The sequence below is a fragment of the Syngnathus scovelli genome, unplaced genomic scaffold (assembly GCF_024217435.2).
Source record: "Syngnathus scovelli strain Florida unplaced genomic scaffold, RoL_Ssco_1.2 HiC_scaffold_32, whole genome shotgun sequence".
Taxonomy (NCBI): domain Eukaryota; kingdom Metazoa; phylum Chordata; class Actinopteri; order Syngnathiformes; family Syngnathidae; genus Syngnathus; species Syngnathus scovelli.
In genome coordinates this window covers 406,726-430,440 of record NW_026061412.1, presented here as the reverse complement: position 1 = coordinate 430,440, position 23,715 = coordinate 406,726, and the positions used below count along the sequence as shown (strand labels likewise).

The following is a 23,715-nucleotide window of genomic DNA, read 5'->3' as shown; positions in this document are numbered from 1 at the left end:
TCACAGATGTAACGCAACGCAAACTACACAAACGTAAATATTTTTAAACACAATGAGTTGTACTTACCGTGTACGCTCTAGACCAGGGGTGTCAAAGTCAAATGGACGGAGGGCCCAATAAAAAATTTAGCTACAAGCCGAGGGCCGGACTGATCGAATGTTCATTGAATTTTTTTTTTAAATGACGCATGTAGTCTAGTGAACCTAATTGAACCTACTGAAAACCTAACAAATATATTCCAATATGATCAGATTAATAAAGCAATATTTTCTTATGGCTTTGTCAATAATCTTTATTTTTCAACAGACAGAAAAGACAAATTTCCTTTATATAAAAATCCCCATAACATGAACATTAAATGAAAGAAACCTGTATTATTCAAGGCACCACCAGTAACCTATATTTTCTATTTTAGCAAAAGTGAGCTAAATTTACTTCAAAGAAAAAAATAATAGCAATTTTCTATTATCCACTCAACTGAAATATTTTAAAAATATAATTGGATTGAAATACAATAAAATAAAGTGCAGAAATCTGTTAATCAAAAACAACACTTTCCTCAAGGATAAGTAACATGCAGTGAAAAAAATATTAAACTTTAACTTTTAAACTTGAACTGAGTAAAAACACAAACTTTAATCAGACAGTTTTTGATGAAATCCCCCTCCTTAAATGGCCGGGCTAATTTAGCGATCTCTTCTGCCAAAATAAAACTGGCCTTGACAGCAGCCTAGCCTTGTGTTTTGGCTTTTTAGAACAGAGCCTGTCGAGATTTGAGGCCTCGTTTTAATTCCTCGGCCTTCTGTAGCCTTTGTTCCATGTCTATATTCTTGTTTTTGTCCGCGTGTTTCGTTTCATAATGTCTCAGATAATACTCTTTCAGTACCGCCACACTTTCTCCACACAGAAGACACACAGATTTTCCAGCTACCTCCGCGAACATATACTCCGACTCCCACCTTGTTTGAAACCCCCGGTTCTCAGTGTCCACCTTCCTTTTTGCCATTTATGATGGGTATCTGAGGGTTAATTTTACAGTTATGCTGACGACTGCTTTGCTAATAAACACTGAAATCAAGCAGCCTACTGCTCGGTGCTTCAGCGTTGCATTGTGGGAAAATATAGTATTGGTGCGTGTGAAAGATCTGTGGGCTGCCGGCTTGCTGCGGTCTGCGGGCCGGTTCTAATAATAAATCAAGATCATCCCAGGGGCAGTACAAAACCTTCTCGCGGGCCGGATGTGGCCCGCGGGCCTTGACTCTGACATATGTGCTCTAGACGGTCCACTTGCAAGCAGAAAATAAAGATATTTCTGTTGATAGTCGTCGTGTTTGTATCCGTTGTCTCGCTCAAGGCCATTGCGCCCACAGATTTGAATTTTGGTGACAGTTCAGCCTATTGACGTCATTTCCGCGGTGTAATACCCGCATATCTGAAACGGCAAAGTTAAGAGTAGAGTTAAATAAAGTTTTTAATCAACGCAATCATTTACAACCGTTGACCAGTCGAAATAATCGTCGAAATTCGACGTTCCCCCCAAACGCCACACTCACTCGCTTTTCAGGGCAACAAAAGTACTTCTTTTTAAAAACGATGAGTTGTACTTACCGTGTACACTCTGGACGGTCCAGTTGCAAGCAGAAAATAAAAATATTTCTCTCGTTAGTCGTATGTTACCATCCGCTGTGTCTTTGTCAACATTTTCCTACTTCCTGTTGCGAGCCACGCCCACGGATTTAAATTCTGGCGGAAGAGCCCGCCCATTGGCGTCGTTTTCGCGTATAGCAAATCCGATTGGTTGGGAAGGGGGCGCGGTTATGCAGCCGAGGGGTCCTGTGATCGGTGGGATGTAAAGTAGGCGTCGACGTCACATCCGCGTCACGTGACCACGACGTGGCAGACGTCATATAGCAACCGCTGTTTTGTTTAGTAGACTTACAGTTGTTATGCATTGACATAATGGCGCACACTCCAAATGGATTTGAATAAATTAAATAATTCTTCTGCCCACTCCCTTTTAAACAAGTTAACTCTCCCCGCGGATTTGAATTCCGGCGGAAGTTTCGCCCATCGACGTCACGTCTGTCACGTGACCACAACGTGGCAGATGTCATATAGCAACCGCTGTTTTGTTTTCAAAGTCAAAGTCAAAGTCAGCTTTATTGTCAATTTCTCCACATGCCAAAGACACATAAAGAAACCGAAATTTCGTTCCCCCCTATCCCACGGTGACAAGACATGGCTCACAACAGACAAACAAGTAAACAAGTATAACAAAAGCGTGCTGAATAAATAATGAATAAATAACACAACAATAAATAAATAAGTAAGAGGAGCAGAAAAAAAAGGAGCAAGTGCGCGTACAGCAGACATTCCATTTAGTAGATTTACAGTTGTTATGCATTGGCATAATGGTGTGCACTCAAAATAGATTTAAATAAATTAAATATTTATTCTGCCCACTCCCTTTTAAACAAGTTAACTCTGCCCACGGATTCTAATTTCGGAGGAAGGTCCGTCCATTGATGTCTTGTCTGCGTCACTTGACCACGACGTAGCGACGTCATATAGTAACCGCTGTTTTGATCAGTAGACTTAGTTATTATGCGTTGACATAATGGCGCACTGGTTAGCATGTCCACCTCTTAAGCATGATGTTGCGGGTTCGACGCCTGATCAATGTTAGCCATGGAGTGAGCTGAAGTGCATGGCGCTGAAGATTTGAATCTTTGAAATGCGCTGAGGTCTGACATATCAGGCAGAATGGTTTGCCATCACGTTCAACAAAAAATAGAAACTTTCCCACTCTGATAAAAACGTCCTGTGTTCATCTACATATTTCCGTTTTGCTGTGCATCTTTTCCCTGCCATTTCGAGAGCCCAATTGACACTAATAGTTTACTGGAATGTGTTTGCCCATCCTACTTTGTGGAATTTCACCACATGCGCTTTTGACCAAAATACCAAATTGAACTCAAGTGAAGCCAACACGCACAACCCCCCCCCCCCCCCCCCCCCCCCCCCCACAAACAAAGCGGGAAAAAACGAAGACGTGCGTGTTCCGCCCACGCTGGATTTATTTGCACCTTTGAAAAGACACCGTATTGCCGCAGATGTGGCAAAGAGTACTTTTGGGCATCTGAGACGGAAGGATGTCCAAAGCATCACGTCACCTGCTCTGGTCGGTATGGTGGTGGGACGTTGAGGTCAACCGCTTTGGGGTTGGCTGAATCTTTGGTCGCAGGATGCCACACACTTGAAGACAGAAGCAGAAAAGCAGAGCTAAATGCAAAATGTACTCACCGGTGACTCCAATTTTTTTCCCCCCTGAAGAAATGGATGGACGGGTGGCCCCGGCTGGCCGGTGGGACTCTTGTTATTCTGACCCTTTTTAGTGCGCGTTTGGGGCAACAACAGTGCCCTGCATGTGAATTTGCCTTTCCTGCCTTCTGATTGGATGAGCGCCGGTGTGACGCGGTGCCTCTGTCACTGTGGCGGGGGGTATACGTCGGCATCGGAGCGTCTGCCAACGTCTGAGACCGGCTGGCGGTGTATCGGAAGTGTCGAGTGCGGTGCCGCTGGAGCTCACTCACCAGCTGGTGTTAGGGCCACAGAATGAAGGCCAAGGGGAAAATAGAAAGAGAAACAGAAACTTCTCCTCCAATTGTTTGATTTGTCTCTTCTGAGCTTCGATGAATTCTTTCAGCTCTTTGTTCCTCTAGGACGGAGAAATGGAAAGCGGCCTTCAAAAGCCAGTAAGCGTGCAAGTAAGTGCCGGGCTGGCTTTGGGCCCTTACCTGTTGCGCGCTGTGCAGCAGATCCATTCTCTCTTGGAGGATGCAAGCGTCGCGCTCCCTTAACTCGCACATCAGGGCTCGCTTCCATTGGTCCACCGCGCTTCTAAGCTCTTCTCTCTGATCCGCCGTCAGCACTTCATTCACGCCAGCGTGGCTGGCTTTTTCGCCGTCCGTGGCGGGCCAGTCCCGCTGCGGTAGCGCCTCGTACAATATGGCCTCCAGCTCCAGGATCCTCTGGGCCGCAATCCTCGTCCATCAGTGGTCCGGCGGGAGATTTGAGGGCGGCTTACCTTATGAGCCTGGTCCATGGAACGCTTCCTGAAGTCCAACTCTTCATCCAGGTAGCCCTTCTGCTTACAGAACATATCCTAGCACAGCTCAAGGTCAGAATTGTTGGGGCACATTGCCGGAGTTCCCCTTGGCTGATGTCGCGTGTCTGTCTACCTTCTCACTTTCAATGTCCAACATCTACTGTTGAAGTGCTGACTTGGTCACTTTGATGTATTCTAACCACTGAGGAAAGGCTGCTGTCACATAAGCAGAATGCGAGAGCGTGCGTGGACGTGCCCGTTACCTTCTCGGCTAGGGTGAGAAGGGTCCTGGCGTGAATCACGACCACCTGCTCCTCGTTGGTGAGATTCTGCAAGAGCCCAAAGGCACAGCGTCAACAAGCTTCTTTCAGCGCAAAGCCTTCCAAAAGTCACATTTGAGCCGCCGAGTCTCGTGGAGTATGAACATAAGGAGTTCGACATACACTTACGGCGTTATCGCCCAGGATGTCCAGCTTCTTCATCAGATCACTGATGACGATGTCCGGGGGAAAGGCGCAAGGAGCAATGTAAGGTGTTCTGGGACCTCGGGTTAAGGTTAGGGTTGCGAGGGACGCCTTACGTACGCTCACGCCCTCGGCCTCGCAGTAGATCTGCAAAGGGCTGAGGCTGTCTGGGAAACGGACTTGCAGAAACTTCAAGACGGGGGAGCGCCATTCCCTCTCCTGAAAGGCAGAGGCATGCATCCGTCCGTCCGTCCGTCTGTCACATCTCTGGCCTCAACACGCTTGTGCGAGTCTTCCCACCTCCAGCTCCAGGATGCGGAACTCAAGCAGTTCGTTTTGGTCTCGGATATCCTGGATGTGCTCTTTCAGACGCGCTTCTTCCGCCTCCATCCGCCTGACCTGAAAAGACAGTCAGACCTCATCTGCGGGGCTTCCCGACGGGTGTGACGCCAAGCGACTCCGCCCAGCGCCTTTCTTTCCGTCACCTTTTCGGCCAACTGCTGATTGCTCTGACGCAGCAGCTGCTTCTCCTCCACCCACTTGACATTCTAGAAGAGACAAACGCGTGGACAGCTTTGGAATGTTGTGTCATTTTCATCCACAAATTCTTTGTTTGACTGGAAAATGACATTTGCTTTTCTCCGCATTTTCCCAGCCACGTTCAGGGGGGGGTTGGTCCAGTAATGCCAGACGAATGAGTGACTGAAGAATGTAGCTATTTTGTCTGAGAAAAAGGTGTGCTCATTGATGAGCTTACCTGTCCTTGTTGCTTCAGCGCTGACTCCAGATCTGCTACTCTGCTTTGATAGTGACCCATTTCTACCATCAGCTTTTCTCTGGTCTGAAAGGAGGAGGAGGGAGGCTCCTCCTCCTCCTTTCAGACCAGAGAACACCCGAGGCTGGGTGAGAACGGGGAGGCTGCGACCCGGCCGGGGGTTGCGGGAAGGGGCGCCACCTTGATCTCCTTCTCGGCGTCGTAGTCCCCTCCGCTGGTCTGGGCGAGAAGCGCGTAGGCTCGTTGCAGCGCTTGATATTCTTGCGTCAGCTGGCGGTAGCGAAGCTCCGCCTCCTCATGCACACACCAATGCAACACAGCACTAGTGTTAGGGTTTTCCAGGTTATCTTTATCGTAGGATTATGTTGGAATGCAACAGGTAATAAATACCTTACCTTGTCCTCCTTATCTCAAGGTCGTAAAACATCCCCTGACATGTTTAGACTAGAGGACAAGGGCTTTAGCCAGCCTACCCATACCCCCACTCTGTTTCTCTTAATAAATATCCACGTGCAGGAAGGAGGGCATATTTCATTCCTGAAGCGAGTGATCTCTCCACCTGCAGGTGTCTAAAAGAACTTGCCTTGTCTCCTGTGTGGTTCTTGCAAAATAAGTTGGAGTGAGCAAATCTCTAACATTTTGGTGCCGAAACCCGGGATCCTCATACCCACCATCTGACCGGCGAAGGAGGACGTGCTGCATTGTCGACAAGCCAGCGTCCATTAGGAGGACCTGGAAGAGAAAGTCCTGGGAAGAGAATTCTTCGCTGGGCCAGCATCTTAGGTCTGCCTTCGTCTGACAGAGGTGGATTGACGGGACCCGGCAGTGCAACGAACCAGGGGACAAGTAAGTTAAAGGCCTGAAGTTGTGTGATTGTGTTGTTGCTTGTGAAACGCGTAAAAAGGAAGAAGTGCACAGGAATAAGTTTTGTGGAAGGAGGGGGTGTTGTAGAGTCCCCCTCTGGATGAGGTGTCTCTTTTGGAGCAGTGGTTCTCAAACTGTTTTAAAATCTCAGTACCTCCGTGAATCATTATTTGACGACCACTGTTCTAGGGAGTACAACCTCGCGTTGGCAGGGCTGGGGACAAGGACTTTTGTCTTTAGTTCCCAGGGAAGGTGGGGGGTGTTGTAGAGTCCCCTCACTGGATGAAGCAGCTCCTTTTTTTAAAAAAAAAGGAGGACTTCGCGTTGGCAGGGCTGGGGACAAGGACTTTTGTCTTTAGTTCCCAGGGAAGGTGGGGGGTGTTGTAGAGTCCCCTCACTGGATGAAGCAGCTCCTTTTTTTTTTAAAAGGAGGACTTCGCGTAGGCAGGGATAACTTGCGTGATTGAGTGTGTGACTGGTAGGATAAATTGACTAAGAAGCAGTTCTAGCGTTGATCCACGGCAATAAAACAGGCTAGTAATCTGTCGAAAGGTCAATTTAAACCTGCATTGAGGATCCTCAAAGAAAAAAAATTGAAAAAAAAATGTAAAACCTTAAACTACTGAAATTAAGATGGGAAAAAAGAACGGTAAATCTCTTGCTCTGCTCTTCTTTAAAACGAGAAGTTCATGGCAAGTAGATTTCTTAATTGTATGGAATACATGCTGAAGTGGTAGAAGTGCTAGAGTGTGGTTGAAATCTTCACAAAGAGATGAGAACGAATTCAAGAGACAAAAGCTAGAAAGATGAAAACTGATGCGGTCACAAGTGTTTGTCAGACCAGGAGACAATAAGGCCCCTGTGAGCAGGTGCAAGGCCGCAGCTCAAGCCGCGGCTCAAGCAAGGGGCAAGAGGAGTTTCCGGTCCTATGCAAATCATGTATCGAAATTTAAAAGATCTGAAACCTCTCCCATATGACAGCAAAACATGTCATTGTCAGGTTATCAAAAATCGTTTTAGATTGTTAGAGCCCCTGTCCACACAAGAAGTATGACAATGCTGTTTGTAGGCCCAATTACAAATGAATAGGGATCAAATTGTGTTACACTGAAGTTAAAATATGCAAATCAAGTGGTAAAGAAATGCAACTTGCTTCTAGAAGATAAATAAATAAAAGTAGAATGTGCTGTCCTCGTGTGCATGGGAGGGACCAGCTCATGATCGACCACAGGAAATGGCCAGCCTGTGACGAATCATTGGTGCTGGGAACTACCTTTTGCATGCGAGAGCTGTGCATGTGTGTGCGTATATGTTAAAATGATGAACATTGGCTAAAGTTTTAGTATAAAAAAATTTGCTAGACTGTGGTCTATTCAATTTACACCGCAGAACAGAAACAATTTTGACAGATAAAAATGAAAGAAAAAGAGAGAAATCTGTTTGCGAACAGAAACTAATCCACACTAGTGCATGTTAGTGTCAAGCCCTCATGAGAAATTCGGAGTTAACAAAACAACAGAACATGCTTTCAGGAATTGGGAGAAGCTAAATTGTGAATTTAAGATTTTGCAATGCTACATTTAATAGGAATAATTGATTGGTTGTGTTATAAGATTATGCAAACTTTTAAATGCAAGCTAAATCTGAGAGATTGAGTTCTTCAAATTTAAAAACAAAGAAAAGAAATTCAGATTAATTTGCCAATTGTTTGTTTTAGTTAAGTTTTTTTGAATTGGTGGATTGTTCTACCAGGAAACCTGAGTTGAAAATGATATATGAATGTTGTGTGGTGAGCTTGGATGAATTGGGACCAATGTGATAGAAAGACTCCTTTTTGGAGACTGCGTGTGAGATGCAAATGAACATTGATGAATGATAGCCTGAATGAAAAGAAATTACAGGTTGAATGGTTGAAGTCGTTGGCGACTACTATAGAAAATTAGTAGAGCGACTTCGATGAAAGAGTGATTTTGAGCAGGTTGAATGTTAGAAAGAAACACATAGCTTTTGGATTGATAATTAACTAGAAGAAAAAAAACTGGAGAACCAGTAACACATGCAGAAGATGTGTGAACTGAGAAATTGAGAAGCGTTTTGGAAAGAAAGTCAACTTAAATGATGATGGAATCGTATGTAGTAAAGAACGCATTCTCCCAAAAAGTTTGTCAAGGTGTGAGGCATGGGCGTTGCCAAGCCTCAAAAAGGGGGGAGTGAGTAGGACAGATAGTGGAAGATAGTAATAATACAACACGTTATGACAATGAATTTTCGAATACATTTGGTGTTATATTGTGGTAATTTTTTTGTTCTGGTGTAGATAGGTTAGCAACACGAGAGATTTAGAGGTTCAAAAGAAAGACAGTTAAAAGAAAACATTTTTGATTTGGACAATTGCAGGCTAACAGGAACATGAGAACGATAAGAACTACGAGGTGGGATCCAATTTCATTGGGGAGATTGAGAATTCACAGCACCATACTCTAAGTCACATTTTTGAGCAAGCATGACAATAACATGTGAGAGGTCAAGACATACAGATCAGGGCTTGATGTGGAAAGCAGACCTCGATGAGTTGATTTTCAATAATGATACTGAAGACAACATACTGTCCGATTAAATTGGAACTATAGATAAAATGTAGCTCAAAAATAGGATGAGTTGCAGGATTTACGATATAAAACCGAGACCGCTGTTATTAGGAGAATTTGAAGTTTGGTAAATAAACGTTACCAGCAAATTGATGGAAGCAGCTACATTTGGAAATAGTCTTACAAGTTTGATGTCCCAGCCTGTCATTCTCAGTGTCAGAGTCCCTGAAACCCAATCCGAGACTTCGCCTGCAGCCGTGAACAACTACAAAATGGTGCCTGGCTCTGAAGCACCTTTGACCTTTGGCGAAGGACAAGAAAAGACTGCTGTTGTGCTTGGAGGAGGACAAGTACACTCCGGAGGACAGACAACATCCTCGGGGACGAGAAAAGACAGTGAAAAGCGGAGGAACTCACAATGATGAAAATTGACTCATTTGAACAATGGACTCATTCAAGAGTGATGGATGGGGTCGCTCTGAAGCAACAACAAAAGAACACCAACTTGAGAGGGTGAAGTGCGGCAAAAAGATATGGACTTGGAGTGTCCGACAACCAAATCGCACTCCTTGCTACGGCGTTCCCAAATTTGGTGAAGCTTGGTTCAAAGTGGAAGGGAGGTTCATTGTGCACTGAGTTTGACAGAACTGAGGAGATTTGATAAATAAATAAATAAAAATTTGAAAAATACGTAGGGCTACAGATTATAATCAGAGATTGAACGGATTTGGATAAAACAAATAGGCTAAAACGGTAGGAAACAAGAGCAAGATCTGATATTTTGGCTCATCAAGCTTAAAACGTAGAGGTCGAGTTATATAAATTCAATGACCCCCGCCTCCCCCGGGACGTGGGAAAAGCTCTGCCGGAGGTGGGAGTTGAAGCTCTTCCTGACAGGAGATTCTGCCAGACGTTCCCAGCAGACCCTCACAGAGTGTTTGGGTCTTCCAGGTCGGACCAGCATCTTCCCCCACCATCGGAGCCAACCCACCAACAGGTGGTGATCAGTTGACAGCTCCGCCCCTCTTTTCTCCCGAGTGTCCAAAACATGCGGCCGCAAATCTGATGACACAACTACAAAGTCCTGGTGCCATTGCCCACGTGAGCATTGAAGTCACCCAGTAGAACGATGGAGTCCCCAGAAGGAGCGCTCTCCAGCACTTCCTCCAGGGACTCCAAGAAGGGTGGGCATAGACACAAACAACAGTCAGGACCCGTCCCCCCACCTGAAGGCGGAGGGAAGCTACCCTCTCGTTCACCGGGGTGAACCCCAATGTGCAGACGCCCAGCCGGGGGGGCAATAAGTATACCCACCACATCTGCTCGACACATCTCACCGTGGGCAACTCCAGAGTGGAAGAGAGTCTAGCCCCTCTCGAGAGGGCTTCTACCGGAACCCAAACTGTGCGTGGAGGCTAGTCCGACTATATCTAGTCAGAATTTTTCTGCCTCGCACACCAGCTCGGGCTCCTTTCCAGCCAGAGAGGTGATATTCCATGTCCCAAGAGCTAGCTTCTGCAGCCGGGGATCAGACCGCCAAGGTCCCTGCCTTTGGCCACCGCCCAGCTCACACTGCACTCGACCCCTTTGGCCCCTCGCACAGGTGGTGAGCCCATGGGAAGGGGGACCAACGTTTCCTTTTCGGGTTGTGCCCGGCCGGGCCCCATGGGCGAAGGCCCGGCCACCAGACGCTCGCCTTCGAGCCCTGCCTCCAGGTGCAGCACAACCAACGTGTGGAAAAGATAATGCGCACGACATTTTTTCTCAAAAGCATGACTTGAAAGAAGGTCCAAACCAGACAAACAGCAGAGGATGGTTTTGATCTATCCACCTCTGGGTTATGGGCCCAGCACGCTCCCGCTGCGCCACTCTGCTGCTCAGTGCTAGCAATTCATCAAGTCCTCTAATCGGCTAACAAGCATTCGGTTCCAACTCGTAACTGGATTCTGACTGTCACTCATTACATTATGAACAAAGCTCAGTCGGGCAGCACTAACCTGGATGCTGGTGGAGAAACCAACTTTTTATCCACTTTCACATTTTATTAGAAATGTCAACAAAATTCAATGTTGAAACTGCAGTTGGTAGGTAGTGTCGCTGAAGCGCTGGATTTAGGCTCTCAGTCTCTACTAAGGCGTGCGTTCAAATCTTGTGTTAGTTCCGCTCTATTCTTCTGGCCTGACTCCTTTTGGCGCAGCCGTTGTACATATGATGACCCTGGAAAGTTCTTGGCAAATTCTCATTTGCCTTTCATGTTCATCGGGTCTACCATTTTAATAGGTATCTACACTGTGTATTTGGATAGAGACTGGTCAAAGGGGACACATATATGCCTCGTGAACTACTACATGCATTACTGCGGATGAAGAAGAGTGAACAAATAAGTCATCAGACAAGTTTGCCGATTTTTTAGTGCCCATTAGAGCAGCACTCTGTTCCGTACTGTAACCTGTTAGGTTTGTTCCCAGTTCTTTATCTTTAATGCTCGATATGCTAACAGTAATTACCAAGAGAAAGCCTTCACAGTTTAACTATTTAATGTATGCCAAAATGATTGATGCACAGCTGTGGAGCCCTTTCTGCGAGATGCAGAAGAAGGTTCCTCTCCCAGCGCCAAGGTTCCTGCTCTTATACTACTCTGGCCGCCTTCCTGCAAGGAGGCGACTGCCTAGCCTGTGTGATAATGTGTGACCTTGTCATCTTAACCGAGAGCGACTTCTACATATGTGCAAAGGGTTTCATAGAGTAGAGAAAGCTAATAAAGCAAGAGAAGTGTTACAGCGATATAATGGCATAGCTCAAGCTCCCTAGCTAATCACATGTGCCAAAGAGGCCTATTCTAACAAACCGTTGGTGAGAATGGGTAGACGGGGAAGCCTGTAAGCGAGTCCCTCACTCGCATACTCCATCGCTTCTCTGCCTTTTGGCTAAGATAAAGTGTAGTATCTGTTCTTGGGTTTGGGGGATTAAGAGAGCTGACCGTAGAAGAGAGAATTTTAACCATAAAAGTGGTGATTTTACCCTTGCTTTTACTAATCAGTTCTGTTTTCATCCCAGCAAGTAAGTTGCTTTTAGAATTGGACCGAGCCATTTTTTACTTCACCTGGAAATCCAAGTCAGAGGGACTGAAGAGGGACACCATGAAGAAAAAGAAAAAAAAACAGAGGAGAAGGAGTCCCGAACTTAAAACTCTTCCTCGGAAGCAGATATGTTGCCCTGCACCTGCGAAGCGCGCTCGTTACACCAAATGCATCGAAAAGCCAAGCAATGACACGATTCTGGATGGGCTCATACTGTCACGGTCGGGTGGTGGAGCATGGAGCAGGACGACCAAGTGCAGCTCGGACCAGGGTTTATTGAAGCAACTCAAAATACAGACTCGGTAAACTGACATGACTTAAACAATAACTTGACTGACTGACCGGGACGTGGAACAAGAAGACAGCAGGACATGACGGCACCAAGACAGGACGGCACACCGAACGACAGGAACCAAAACCAATGACCAAAACCAATGATCCGACAGGGAGAGAGGGGCAGACAGGACTTTTATACACGACAGGTAACGAGAGGCAGGTGGGAACAATCACACTGATCATGGGCACACAGGAGGGGAGGGGCGAGCACACAGACAGAAACCAAGACAGACACATAGTGGAGCAGGGCGAGACGTGACACATACCTCCGGAAACTAAAGCTAATACCCATCGACCAATGAATTCCTGTGTCTTTTAACGCGCCACCTTCTTATTTCTTCACCAAAAAGTTTTTGAAGAACTTTAAATTAGAGCAAGAAAATAGTGACATTTTAACAAGTCACAGATCTATGATCTCTGTCGTACAGCGGGAAGTGGTTTGTCCAGTGCTCGGACCCGCATTCGGCGAGCCCACAACAGTTTGGCACAACGTCAACCACCCCGCCCTCTCGAAACAAACTTGTTGGGACCTGTCGTGGATGGTGGCCCATGATGGCCTCCCAGTCAGGTCCGTTATGCACTCCCGGGGCATATCAGCGCTCTCAACGTGCCCCCGACCTGGCTGTGGCGCCCAGGAGTCAGTGTGGCACCTGCTCAGGTAGTTCATGGCTGCCGTATACCTGTGGGCGACCTGCAGTTCCCGGCAAGGGAAGTGTTGAATGCAGACATCAACATCTCAACAGACCCTTCGCACCCAGGTTGCAGCCTGTTTGAACTACTCCCCTCCGGACGCCGTTATAGAGCTCTGTACACTAAAACCAGCAGACACAGAGACAGCTTCTTCCCCAGGCTGTCGCTCTGATGAACTCACACCACTCTTAGAGTCTCAGAGTCATTACTGTGCAATAACATCCCGCTTTCCACACCTTTTTTGTTTACACTGTTTGTACTATGTGTCCTCTCTGCATCCATTGCAGCCTGGTCATCCTCGAAGAGGGACCCTCCCATCTGTGGTCTCTTCTCAAGGTTTCTCATTTCCCCTAGCTGGAGTTATGAGTTTTTCCTTGCCCTCTTGGGAGTTTAAGATCAGTTTAAGATCAGGGGATGTTTGAGAATATCTTTCATTTTTCACATGTTGTTGTTAGTCACCTAAATGTTGAACAGAGGCTGTGATTTACCGAAGTCAAATTCCTTGTTTGGCACGCTCAAACATGGCGAATAAAAAACTCTTGAATCTTGAATCTTGAACCTTGTACTCTATGGGGTGAGCCCGTTGAAAATCAAGCAAGAAGACTTTACAAAGCAGTGGCTCACTTTTGCTGCCATCAAAGACGCCATGTGGACTTCCAGAAATTTGCTGGTAAGGAGGCACAGACAGACAAGGAAATGATGGAATTGGGCTAAAATGGTGCACGAAAACAGTGTGTATTCACCTTTATATTTTGCTTCATGTAGCCTTATCAAAATGAATAAGACTTCTCTCTGTATGTGCATTCACGTGTAACATTGAAGGAGGTAGATATTTTGTTTCAATATTTAAATAAATACCATCATTGTCTATTAAGACACTAAAGGTTGATGGAACATTTTTTGTAGGGCTGCTGTGTTTTAACAAGGAAAGACTCATGTGCTTATGGATGAAGACGACTTGTACTTGTGATTGTGCTTGTGAACAGTAAAGAGGAGTGCTTGTGCAATTGACAGGGTTGGTTATTGTTTTTTATTTAAAAACAATATTTTTTGCCAAATTACAATAGACTGGCATGTGCCAATTCAAATGGGTCCCACCAGAAGTTAAACTGCATTGATAAACGAAGCCCCTTCGTTAGTCATCACTTTACCGTGGAGGAGGGGTTTGCACGCCCCAATGATCCTAGCAGCCATCTTGTCTGGGGCTTCATGCCCCTGGTAGGGTCATCCATGGCAAACGGATCCTAGGTGAAGGGCCAGACAAAGCACGGCTCTCACAAGCCCCTTATGAAGAAAAACATAAATGGATTTTGTTTTCCCTCGCCCGGACGCGGGTCACCGGGCCCCACATCTGGAGCCAGGCGTGGAGGTGGGGCTCGAAGGCGAGCGTCTGGTGGCCAGGCCTTCGCCCACGGGGCCCGGCTGGGCACAGCCCGAAAAGGAAACATGGGTCCCCCTTCCCATGGGCTCACCACCTGCCGGAGGGGCCAAAGGGGTCGGGTGCAGTGCAAAATGGGCGGCGGAAAAAGGCAGGGACCTTGGCGGACCGATCCCTGGCTGCAGAAGCTGACTCTTGGGACATGGAATATCGCCTCTCTGACTGAAAAGGAGCCCGAGCTGGGCGTGGGAGGAGTTTGGCGAGGCCATGGAGAATGACTTCCGGATGGCTTCGAGGAAATTCTGGTCCACCATCCGGCGTCTCAGGAGGGGGAACCAGTGCACCGTCAACACTGTTTACACTGGAGATGACGTGCTGCTGACCTCGACACGGGACGTCGTGAGTCGGTGGGGAGAGTACTTTGAAGACCTCCTCAATTCCACCGACACGCCTTCCATTGTGGAAACAGGGCCTGGAGACTCTGAGGTGGACTCTCCAATCTCTGGGGTCGAACTCACTGAGGTAATCAAAAAAGTCCTCTGGGGCATGGCCCCGGGGGTGGATGAGATCCGCCCAGAGTTTTTAAAGGCTCTGGATGTTGTGGGACTATCATGGCTGACACGCCTCTACAGCATTGCGTGGACATCGGGGACGGTGCCTCTGGATTGGCAGACTGGGGTGGTGGTTCCCCTCTTTAAGACGGGAGACCGGAGGTTGTGTTCCAACTATAGGGGAATCACACTCCTCAGCCTCCCTGGTAAGGTCTATTCAGGGGTGCTGGAGATGATGGTCTGTCGGGAGGTCGAACCTCGGATTAAGGAGGAGCAGTGTGGCTTTTGTCCTGGCCATGGAACAGTGGACCAGCTCTACACCCTGGGCAGGATCCTCGAGGGGGCATGGGAGTTCGCCCAACCTGTCCACATGTGTTTTGTGGACTTGGAGAAGGGGTTCAATCGTGTCCTTCGGGAAGTTTTGTGGAGGGTGCTTCGGGAGTACGGGGTGCTGAGCCAACTGATAAGGGCGGTTTGGTCCCTGTATCACCAATACCAGAGTTTGGTCCGCATTTCTGGCAGTAAGTCAGATTCTTTCCCAGTGAGGGCTGGACTCTGCCAAGGCTGCCCTTTGTCACCGATTCTGTTCATAATGGTTATGGACAGAATTTCTACACGCAGCCAAGGCGTTGAGGGGGTCCAGTTCTGGGACCTCAGCATTGCGTCTCTGCTTTTTGCAGATGACGTGGTGCTGTTGGCTTCTTCAAGCCGTGATCTCCAGCTCTCACTGGGGTGGTTCGCAGCCGAGTGTGAAGTGGTCGGGATGAGGGTCAGCACCTCCAAATCCGAGGCCATGGTCCTCGGTCGGAAAAGGGTGGGATGCCCTCTCCGGATCGGGGATGAGATCCTGCCCCAAGTGGAGGAGTTCAAGTATCTTTGGGTCTTGTTCACGAGTGAGAGCAGGATGGAGCGCGAGATCGACAGGCGGTTTGGTGCAGCGTCGGCAGTAATGCGAACTCTGTACTAATCCGTCGTGGTGAAGAGAGAGCTGAGAAAAAAGGCAAAGCTCTCAATTTACCGGTCGATCTACGCTCCTACCCTCAACTATGGTCACGAGCTTTGGGTCGTGACCGAAAGAACGAGATCCAGAATACAAGCGGCCGAAATGAGTTTCCTCTGCAGGGTGTCCGGGCTCTCCCTTGAGAAGCTTGGTCATCCGGGAGGGACTCGGAGTAGAGCCGCTGCTCTTCTACGGTGAGAGGAGCCAGATGAGGTGGCTCAGGCATCTCATCAGGATGCCTCCTGGACGCCTCCCTTTGGAAGTGTTCCGGACATGTCCCACCGGTAGGAGACCTCGCGGGCGATCCAGGACGTGCTGGAAAGACTATGTCTCTCGGCTGGCCTGGGAACGCCTTGGGATTCCCCGGGTTGAGTTGGATGAAGTGGCTGGGGAGAGGGAAGCCTGGGAGTCCCTCCTAAAGCTGTCTCCCCCTCGACCCAACCCGGATAAGCGGAATAGGATGGATAAATGGATGGATGATAAACGAGGTTTTAAACGTGATTGTCTGTCTGCACTCGGCATAATTTCTCTGTTTATGTGAACATGTTCACACGTGCCGGTATAAATTATGTGAACGTATGATTGTTGCACGGAGTATGATATAGGCGGCTATCCGTTGCAATATTGATATTCTTTCGCAGAGCATCAACAAATTGAGATATACTCTTATTGTTCCTCTCCACGGAAATGGTATACTCTTTATTGTTCCTCTCCACAGAAATCTTTAGTAAAAGGCGAAAGATTTATTCGATCTGAAGAGAAACGAGTGATCTGAAAATCTGAGTCAAAACGGGCCACCCCACTGCTGGTCTCACTAAATTCACAGGCGGTCTCACACTCAAATTGCAGCAACCATTCCTTCTAATACAAACAATAGAAGTTGATGGATTTACTATACTTACAAGGACTCAAGCAAAATAGAATGTTTAAACGAGTATTTTGTGTTCATTAATGTCTCACTTACTTTAAACATTGTTGGCGCACAGGATTGTAGGTATCTGATCGAACACTGATGGCGCTCGTTCTTTCAATTATATTGGGCGTCTATTTTGATTATTGATGGTAAAAACAGTTGTATGTCTTGGTACGTGTACTTTTGGTCTGAGAGAACGGGAAATGATCCCATCCCTGTGTTTTATTTGAAAATTTGTAATTTCATAACTTTATTCAACACAAATCGGGAAACAAAATACGATCGTAATTTCTCAAATGATTTTTCAAACTTCGGAAATGCTCTATGTCTCCCTTGTGTCGCAAATAATTGAGGCTTTTGACGTTGCTGGCATGGTTTGGAGTGTAATTCACCTCCACTGCGTTGGTGGCGTTTGATATTTGACATTAGAAAATATTTCTGTCATTTTACTTTAGAAAGTAAAAGTTGTTTTCTAGAAATCCATACTTGTGATGTATGAGGAACAACAATCGGGCGCATTCTTAAAAAGACAGACCTACAGCCGACAAAAAGGTTTTGATACGTTCATATCATATGACGAGTCAGGAACGTGGTAATTACATATTATTTTGCATTTGCTAATTTGGTGAATACAGTTTAACGAGCAAATGCACAGTGTTAGAGATTCGCTCAGTCCAACTTATTTTGCAAGAACCACACGGGAGACGAGTAAGTCCCTTTAGACACCTGCTGGTGGAGAGTCCATTCGTCGCTGTGCGTACAGCGATGTTCGAATGGAGGTCTGACTCTCGCCTCCTGCAAGAGCATTTTTATTAAGAGAAACAGGGTGGGGGTAAGAGTGGACTGAATAGAGAAAGCCCTTGACCTCTAGTCAAAACATAGCAAGGGGTGTTTTACGACTTTGTGTAGGATAGGACACGCTAGGTGATTTATCACAGGTTGCATTCCAACATAAGCATAAAACTAATCTAGCTAGGTTATTTATTACAGGCTGCATTCCAACATAATCATACGATAAGAATAATCTGGAGAACCCTGACACACAGTTCCAGAGTACAGTTAATTACATAATCAAAAGCGTTCAGTGTGTCACAGCATCGCAGACTTAAACTCCATGTGCATACTACTGCGCTTAATTTTTGTTTTCATCAGAAAGACCAGAGGAGAGCGCGAACACAGTCCCCCACTACCAGAAATAATAGAGTCAAGATTCACACAGTAGGGGAATTTGCAGAGGTCAGCACAACCGTAGTGCAATGGCTGAGCCTCACATGGGGTGAACCACCTTCTTGATCATGGGCCGACGTCTTTACCGCACACGGCATTTTCAGTCACGGGCTTAATTGCTAAAAACGTGTGGCACACATACACACTCAGTGGATGAAACAGGATTCGTAGAACTGTTTAAGTCAAAGTCAAAGTCAAAGTCAGCTTTATTGTCAATTTGTCCACATGCCGAAGACATACAAAGAAACCGAAATTTCGTTCCCCCCTATCCCATGGTGACAAGACATGGCCCACAACAGACAAACAAGTAAACAAGTATAACAAAAGCGTGCTGAATAAATAATGAATAAATAACACAACAAATAAATAAATAAATAAGAGGAGCAAAAAAAGGAGCAAGTGTGCGTACAGCAGACATTCCAGAAAATAGCGCAACAGTGCCGCACGCTACGCAGAAGGGGGTAGCGAGTTCAGGGCCCTAACAGCCTGGAGAAAGAAGCTGTTGGCGAGTCTGGTGGTGCGGGAGCGCAGGCTCCTATACCTCTTCCCAGAGGGCAGAAGGTCAAACAAAGAGTGAGCCGGGTGACTCACATCTCTGGCAATCGAGGTTGCCTTGCGGGCGAGATGGGAGGTGTAAATGTCCTTCAGGGAGGGGAGCGAAGCACCAATAATCTTACCAGCCGTATTCACTATGCGCTGCAGGGCCTTCAAGTTCTGTTCAGTGCAGTTACCACCCCAGACAGCGATGCAACTGGTGAGGACGCTCTCAATGGTGCCACGGTAGAATGTAGACAGGACTGCCTGAGGAGCACATGCACGCCTGAGCTTCCGCAGGAAGTACAGGCGGCGCTGAGCTTTCTTTGCCAGTGACGAGGTGTTTGCGGACCAGGAGAGGTCCTCACTGATGTGCACCCCCAGGAACTTGGTGCAGCTCACCCACTCCACCACAGCACCGTCGATGATCAGCGGCAGGTGTGTTGTGTGACCCTTCCGGAAGTCAACAACGATTTCCTTGGTCTTATTGACGTTCAGCAGGAGGTTGTTGTCCCTGCACCACATGGTCAGAAGGTCAACTTCCGACCTGTACCGAGTCTCGTCGCCCTTCGTGATGAGACCCACCAGAGTCGTGTCGTCAGCAAACTTCACTATGCGGTTGTCGCTGTAGGTCGCAGTGCAGTCATGCGTCAGCAGGGTGAAGAGCAATGGACTAAGCACGCAGCCCTGGGGGCCCCCGTGCATGCATTGCCTTTTTTAACCTGAGAACCCTAAAACTGTATGAATTTGTATTTATTGAAAACGTCCAACATTACCACTGAATAATATTTTTTTTCCTGAACAAGTTTTGAAAATGACAAATATATCAAATAACAATAACATAAACAGTTCACCGCCACACAGCCCCAAGCACCGGCATCGACTTCCAGGCGTGTGGCAGCGTGGACTTCCATCCCTGGAGGTGGCACTTCCAGCCACAGAGGTCGAAGAGAGCTCCATAGAATAGGACCGGGTGTGCGTGAAACATATAATAGTTTTTCAAACCTTCTGTGTCACTCCAAATCATTAAATCCTTCAAACTAGTGGTAGAGTGTCCGCCCTGAGACTGGAAGGTTGTGGGTTCAAACCCCGGCCGGGTCATACCTATAAAAATGGGACCAATTGCCTCCCTGCTTGGCACTCAACATTAAGGGGTGGAATTGGGTGTTAGATCACCAAATGATTCCCGAGCGCGGCACCGCTGCTGCTCACTGCTACCCTCTCCCCCAGGGGATGGATCAAAATCACACGGGGATGGGTTGAATGCAGAGGACAAATCTCACCACACCCAGATGTGTGTGTGATGATCATTGGGGAAAAAAAACTCTCCGTCCTCTGTGTCACTTACAAGCAAAGCCACTAAAGATGCCGGTAGTACATGGGGCCCTTCGTCATCTTCGTCATCCCGTGATCGAATCCTTTGTCCTTTAAGTAAACAACCGCCGCGCCGCTGATGTCACTTGCAGTTCAAACTACAGTAATCCCTTGCTACATCACGGTTCGTTTATCCATTTTTCGTTTTTTTTTTTATTTTGAAAATTTGTGACAAAAAATCACGTATAAGTTGCTCCTCAGTATAAGTCGCCCCCCCACCCAAACTATGAAAAGAAACGTGACTTATAGTCCAGAAAATACGGTAATGACAACACACAATACAACAAAACACAACACAACAATACTTACCTTTCCTTTAAAATCTTTTTCTCTACCTAACACAGACAGATAATGGGAGAATGTGTCACAATGTGAAGGAGATGTATTGGGTAATGCAGAAACAAAATAAAAACTATTATTTAATGTTAGACACATTATCCACTACTTTCCTCTTGACATTCATTAAATTGACAACGAAGGGACTTGAACCCCTTAATCTTCTGATCCAGTCAGTTAACTCCACTTGAATCTAGGCTGTAGATTTACTGTATATGCTCAAAAATCATTGCACTGCTATCACTTGTCAGAATTTCCTGTATGGCTATCTGGCCTAATGGATAAGATTTCAAATCTAAACAGGTATTCATGTCTAGTGTATCATCAAATTGAAAGAGGAAAATATGTCACGGTCGGGTGTGGAGCATGGAGCAGGACGACCAAGTGCAGCCCGGACCAGGGTCCACCGAAGCAACTCAAAATACAGACTCGGTAAACTGACATGACCTAAACAATAACTTGACTGACCAGGACGTGAAACAAGAAGACAGCAGGACACGACGGCACCAAGACAGCACGCCAACACCGAACGACAGCAACCAAAACCAAAACCAATGATCCGACAGGGAGAGAGGGGCAGACAGGACTTTTATACACGACAGGTAACGAGAGGCAGGTGGGAACAATCACACTGATCATGGGCACACAGGAGGGGAGGGGCGAGCACACAGACAGAAACCAAGACAGACACATAGTGGAGCAGTTGGGGGCGAGACGTGACAAAATATAGGTAAACTGTTTTTGTGCTGTTTTGATCTTTGTTGTGGTGACCCCAAATGTCAGTGACAAAAGCCAAAAGAAAGAGGCACATTTTTCATCTGATGTACAATTTTTAATTTGTTTCTCTTGACTCCAGTTGAGCAACCTGTGCTTGCTGATATTCACAATCCCTGCTTACTTTGCTGCCCTACCCCTTAAAAGAAGAAAAAGTTATTTTAGTCTGAGCAACCTGCTCCCTACTGAAAATAGGGTTTTCAACTAAGGTTTCCAACTAGGACTAGGGTTTCCAACTAGGGCTAGAGTTAGGGTTAGGGCTAGTTTGGACTAGGTATATAAAAAGTCTGCCCCACCTGAGGACCGAACTCTTGACCTTTAGATTGTGAGACTGGCATGCTAGCACCTGCATTAATGAGGCTGTGCATTTACAGTTTTACAATTCTTTTTTACTGTAAAATTGATCCAACCACCGGCCATTTCAATCAAACTGAACTTCACAGAAAGATAAAGTGACTTTTAGTCTGAGCATTCTGAAACTAGGGTTTCCAACTCGGGTTAGGGAAGCCAACTAAGGTTTCAAATTGTGGCCAGGGTTTCCAACTGGGGCTTCCAACGAGGATGAGGGTTTCCAATTCGGGCTAGAGTTAGGACTATATAAAAGTGTGCCCTGTGTGAGGGTCGAATTTACGACCTCCAGATTATGAGACTGACACACTACCACTTCCGCGAACGAGGCTATGCATTTGCAATTTGTGCAATTGTTTTTTACTGTAAAATTGATTCAACCACCGCCCATTTTGATCAAACTTAACTAGGCTAGGGCTAGGATTTCCAACTAGGACTAGGGTTTACAGGTAGGGCTAGATTTAGGGTTGGAATATATATAAATCATGCACCGTGTGAGGATCAAACTCTCGACTTTCAGATTACGACACTGACGCGCTACCGCCTGCGCCAACGAGAATTTGTGGCACCTGTCTTAAAATTCTATTTTACTGTAAAATTGATTCAACCACCGGCCATTTCCATCAAACTGAACTTCATCAAAAGAAAAAGGTACTTCTGTCTGACCATTCTCAAAGTTGGGTTTCCAACTGGGGCTAGGGTTTCCAACAAGGGCTCGAGTTAGGGTTAGGACTAAATAAGACATAGCCCCGTGTGAGGGTTGAACTCACGACTTTCAGTTTACTAGACTGACGCGCTACCGCCTGCGCTACCGAGGCCATGAATAGTTGGTTTTACAGAGCTATTTTACTGTAAAATTGATTCAACCACTGGCCATTTCAATTAAACTCAACTTCACAGACAGTAAACCTTATTCTATGTATTATTTATTATTCTTTTCTATACTGTCAGAAAGGTTTTGGTTTCTGATTTCTTTTTTGTTGTGCTGACTCCCCCCCAATCTCCATTTTCAGTGCAACAAAGTGACAAAAACCAAAAGAAAAAATGCTTTCTCTATTGCACACTAGAGCCAGCATTTCCAACTAGGGCTAGGGTTTCCAACTAGGGTTCCAACTCCGGGTAGGGTTTCAAACTAGGAATTCCAACTGGGGCAAGGGTTTCCAATTAGGGTTTCCAACTCGGGCTGGGGTTTCCAACTAGAGACAACATTGGACAGCTGCCACTTGTTGGGAACCTTTAAATGTTTAGTCTTATCAACGAATGTGTTTCAGAGGCCAGATTTAAAACGTGGCTTCTGGTTTTCATGAACCAAACCCATTAAAAAAAGTGAAAGAATGAAACAGTTCTTATTAGGAGAAGCCTGGTTAGCTCAGGTGGTAGAGCATGCAAGTCTTAATCTCAGGGTTGTGGGTTCTATCCCCATATTGGGCAGCCCACACTTGTCGGGAACCTTTGATTCTTTAGTCTTATCAATAGATGTGTTTCAGAGGCCACACTTAAAACATTTCTCTATTTCCCCTAACCCATTCAAAAAAAATGAAAAAATGAAACAATTCCAAGGTCGAAAAGCCTGGTTAGCTCAGTGGGGAGAACATGCGACTCTTAAACTCAGGGCCGTGGGTTCGGTTCCCACATTGGGCATCCTTGCTTGTTGGGAACCGTTAAACAGTCTTATCAAGGCCACACTGAAAACATGGAGTATTTCACATGGCGATGTGGCCTAATGGATAAGGCACCTGACTTCGGATCAGACGATCCCTTTCATAGTCAATTTAACGTGTCATGCTTTGAAATCAAAAACTTGACTTCAGTCTGAACCAACTCTTGACTGATTGATTGAACTTTATTCATCCCACAGCAGGGAAATTCACTTGTCACAGCAGCGCATATCAGTGCAATAATAATACGAGTGCAAGAATAAAACAAGTGCCAGAATTACAAAAAAGGGTAAATAACAGACAAGGATAAACACAAGTGCTGCTAGTAGAGACGAAACACATTCATTTTATCAGGCGGCATGCATGTTGTAAAGTCTGACAGCAGAGGGAATGAAGGACCTGAGGAACCGTTCCTTCCTACACCGAGGGTGCAAAAGTCTGCCGCTAAAGGAGCTGCTCAGGAACCGCACACTCTCATGGAGGTGGTGAGAGGTGTTGTCCATGATGGATTTAAGCTTAATCAACGTCCTCCTCTCACCCACAACCTCAATGGAGTCCAGGGGACAGCCCAGAACAGAGCTCGCTCTTCTGAGCATCTTATTCAGTCCCCCCCTGTCCCGGTCACTACTGCCCCCACCCCAGCAGACCACAGCGTAGATGATGGCCGAGGCCACCATAGAGTCATAGAAGGTCCGGAGGAGAGCCCTGCACACACC

General features: G+C 46.5%; 1 non-coding gene and 3 pseudogenes across 1 annotated transcript; 1 reads left to right on the top strand and 3 right to left on the bottom strand.

The window, feature by feature from the left end:
- Positions 1 to 11,707: 11,707 nt before the first annotated feature.
- On the top strand, positions 11,708 to 11,915 carry LOC125966161 (U2 spliceosomal RNA; annotated as a pseudogene).
- Positions 11,916 to 16,520: 4,605 nt separating this feature from the next.
- Positions 16,521 to 16,605, bottom strand: LOC125966164 (U5 spliceosomal RNA; annotated as a pseudogene).
- Positions 16,606 to 17,907: 1,302 nt separating this feature from the next.
- LOC125966221 (U1 spliceosomal RNA) lies at positions 17,908 to 18,059 on the bottom strand (annotated as a pseudogene).
- A 4,027-nt stretch (positions 18,060 to 22,086) lies between these two features.
- Positions 22,087 to 22,159, bottom strand: trnat-agu (transfer RNA threonine (anticodon AGU)). Its single transcript has one exon. It is a non-coding gene; the product is annotated as a tRNA-Thr (tRNA).
- Between the last annotated feature and the right edge of the window lie 1,556 nt (positions 22,160 to 23,715).